Consider the following 4008-nt stretch of genomic DNA (forward strand, 5'->3'; position numbering starts at 1 on the left):
ACAGGAAATAAGATAATAATGATGCAAACACCTATTACCTGACACCCACACACACCCAGACACCCTAATGCAGCCTAACACATTGTAACACACCTCAACAAAGCCCAACACAGCACAGTTTAACAGAACATATTACATCTTAGCACAGCACACAACACTACAGTAGATCTCGCTGAGTTATCATTTCTAATACATTTATCCATTCAAATAAAGATTTTGGTTAGATAATATTCTCAGTGGAGATGCCAGCACAGATACAAAATACCAAGGCATTCACTGCAATCACGATGATCCCCTAATTGTCTAAATTAAGTCTCTGTAATTCTGCTCTAATAGCCCTCCATTAGTCAAATAAAGATTTACTCACAAACAGACTGCCGCGTTTTCCAGACCGAACAGTTTCCAGTCTCAGCCAGTGATAAACTACATTACCAGAGCCAGCCAGACCCCAGGACATTAAAATAGACCTCTCTGGAGGACATTGTGCCTTTATATGCTCGGGTGAGGTCCATCGAAAGACAGGCTGGATTATGTAAAGATAATGCACAACCCCAAAATCAATCAGTTAAAATTCGGACTCACAGATCAATGAAGAAAACCAATTTGCCAGGAATACGATGGCCAGAGCAGTGGCGGACTTTGACGCAATTGCTTTTAGATCATGAGGACACCATGAACAGAGTATCTGTAATTTCAGCAGGGTTTGGACAGCATGAATTATTCTGGACAGCACAGGAGACCCTAAATTGAAAGCTGGTGCATCAGATAAGACATAAAAAGAGAGGGGGAGAGAGCTGAAGGACGGAGAGATGTTTGATGATGAAGCATGTGTGAACGTCCACAGGGATTTAAGCAAAGCTGGTTCATCTTTTTCATCTGGCTAGTCTTGTTCCAGATCTAATAGGCTGAATGCATGACCAATTGGGCACCATGCAGACACTTTAGATGTTTCTGCATTTTAATTGACTCCTGGAGGTGTTTCAATAACCGTTAATTAATGAAGTCAGGAGAGGAAATGGCGATTCCTCTCTCTTTTTCATCTTTTGTGCTCTGCTGTATGTGCTGCAGTGGATGCTGGGTAATCTACTCTAAGATCTATCCCTTTACCCCTGGCCACCACGTAGACACGCCCCTGCACACAAGCTCAGGGCAATAAAATAATGGTCCAGCTTTGGTTTAGTGTACAAGGAGACCCAGGTTTGATTCTAGAGACCAAGATTCTGTTTCAAATAAATGCTGTTCTTTTGAACTTTCTACTCATCAGAATTTCTACTCATCTCAGAATCCTGAAAAACATGTTTCCACAAAAAATATTAAGCCATTTTCAGCATTAACAATAAAAATTATTTAAAAATTAAAATTATTAAAATTATTAATAATTCTCAATAATTGATAATTACTGAGCATCAAATCAACAAATTAGAATGATTTCTGAAGGATCATGTGACACTTAGTAATGGCTGCTGAAAAATCAGCTTTGCATCACAGGAATAAATTACTTTTTGAAGTATGTTAAAAATGAAATCAGTTATTTTAAATATTTAAAATTTTAATTTTAATATTATTGTTTTACTGTATTGTTATCAAATAAATTCAGACTTTGTGAGCATTTGTAACTTCAAATAAACCAAGCACAATTACATTATCATTCAATTTTTATTTTTATTGTGAGTCAACACAACCACACTATTTGCAAACTGATTATATAATCTTTGAACCCTGAATGTGTTCTGATTCTTGATGCAGGCTACACAGTCTCTACTTAAAGATACCAGAAATGATCTCAGAACAACTAAAACTAGACATTAGTCAGGATCAAGCAAGCTTTTGCACCCTTTTACATTATATTTAATTAGGAAATGGACTTTCTGAAATCAGAGAATTGCGAAAAAAAAATTTCTTCCAAGACCTTTCTTTAATAGATAAGTGATTCAGTCATAATGATTATTGTTTTGACACAGAAAAGTTTCTGAAAACGATTCTGTTACGACGGAATATTTAGAGGTCAAAATACCATATATGGTCAAAAGTCTAATAAGATTTCCTTTGTCAGGTGAACAGAGAATCTGTGATGTTGTGTGAGTGACTCTGACGCACATGAGTGGCTGTGACTGTGTCCTAAAGTCCTCTATAACTGTGATATAACAAGAGCACTGAGGCTCTTCAGTCATGCACACACAACAGCTGAAAAACACGCTAAGAGTACAAATGATGCGAAAGTCAGCAAACAGCCTCACTGAAACAAAGTCATTTATCAGTCTACCAAATAATATAATATAAAATTATATAGTAATTTGTGTGTTATATTATATTATAAGACAGACCAGAGAAAAGCAAATGAGATAAAACAGATTTAATATTATTTATTGATTTATTCCATTTAAGAAAGTACAAAATATTGTAACCAGACATGCGTTAAGCAGAGGGTTTCTGATACGATGAACTGAAGTAGGCCACAAGCAGCGGGAATGAGAACAAAGAAGATGGAGGATGCTTACCCTCCTCCCCCCTCCCTGACCACATCTCACAACAACCTAGACCGTCTGGTTACCAAGGAAACAGCACCTGCAAAGGAAGGCACCATGCCTGAGAATCCCTTCTGCGATCCAGCAGGCCATGTGTTTGTTAAGAGACTATGTTAACCCGACTGTAGCTCGGCTAGCGCTGTATTGTGGACGGTTTGTATAAAATGGTGGCTACAAATTCAAGCAATTCACTCATTAGCCAAGAGGGGGAATGTCCGACATTTCACTGAGAATATGGTTTTGGATTGTTCCAAAACTAATAACCCTTTTTCAACCAGTCAATTGAATTGCGTGGACTATAATTAAAAAATTGAATGAAGGCATTTCTTTTAAAGCTGATCCTGAGTGAGTGCTGTACAGTAGTCTCAATGCCAAAGAGCCATCAATCAACATTATAAGGTCTCTGAATTATTCAGTGTAATATTAATGACTCATCACAATGTATTCTAGTGGTCAGCATAATTTTGCAGGACAGTAGAGTGGTGCTGCAAGAAATATGCAACCATACATTTTTCCGACCTTTCTTAAATGTAAAAAAACGACAACAACACTGCAGTAACCTTCATCATATGCTCCATATCATCAGTTCCAATCTCCCTAAAGACTGGAAAATTAAACTGAAGCTCTGAAAAGTGCAAGTACAGATCAATACTGTGTTTTGTTCTCACATGTCTTTCAACAGAAATACATCATATCTCATGGGACATATCAATCTATGCTGACCACAACATTACTAAACCATCATGAAAATCAGCGAAGACATTATACATATCACGTATGCCAACACAATCTCATGATAATTCATAACTGTTTCACGTTTTCATATGATCTGCCTACTCTCCAGTGACAGCCAGGTTTAGGGGTGGATCTTCATGTTTACTTTTTTTCTAAAAATCATATACGTTTTTGTATGAATCACATCATATGAATTCATTCAAAATAGCTACATATAAGAAAACATATTACACATCAACAGCCCACAAACCATCTATTTAAACATAAATAAAACATATTAAAAAAATAAATGAAATATATATATAAAATAGTTATATATATATATATATATATATATATAGCAAGGTCTTATAGTTTGTTCATAAAGCACAACTATCTTGTGTCTGAATAGGCAGCAAGATTTTACTAGGAATAACATCACACACTGGCTGTCACTTTCTATAATACTCACATAACATTATGTAAGCAGCTCATTTTTTTATTTTTTGGGAGCCTACCACATCACATCCGTGTCCAGGGGTGTCACAGTCTCTAAGCTGTGCAGGGGTGGTCCAGACATGGGTGTGTGTGGACAGTGACTCCCTTGTCCCTGAAACATCTAGATTTAATGCTGGTTGAAGTCACCCTTTGTGCTTATTAAGCACAGGTAGAAGATCTGGCCTCAGCTCAGCCCAAGCGGCAACCTCCCGCTCTCTCTCGTGAAGCCAACAAGGAAGTGACTTAAACTGTAATTCATCAACTGGCCGCT

At 37.1% G+C, this 4008-nt stretch overlaps 1 protein-coding gene across 2 annotated transcripts in view; it reads right to left on the reverse strand.

The window, feature by feature from the left end:
• The window catches only part of LOC107710448 (adenomatous polyposis coli protein 2-like), a 41716-nt gene that overhangs the window by 36332 nt on the left and 1376 nt on the right, over positions 1-4008 (reverse strand). Inside the window, exon 1 of one of the 2 annotated variants that reach the window (XM_016515215.1) lies at positions 368-442. The exons of the other annotated variant lie outside the window; for it this stretch is intronic. The gene's annotated coding sequence lies outside the window, so the exon portion shown is untranslated. Of the gene's footprint in view, positions 1-367; positions 443-4008 lie in introns of those variants that run through there. 2 annotated transcript variants of the gene reach the window in all.

The sequence above is a fragment of the Sinocyclocheilus rhinocerous genome, unplaced genomic scaffold (assembly GCF_001515625.1).
Source record: "Sinocyclocheilus rhinocerous isolate Xijiao unplaced genomic scaffold, SAMN03320098_v1.1 scaffold2011, whole genome shotgun sequence".
Classification (NCBI taxonomy): domain Eukaryota; kingdom Metazoa; phylum Chordata; class Actinopteri; order Cypriniformes; family Cyprinidae; genus Sinocyclocheilus; species Sinocyclocheilus rhinocerous.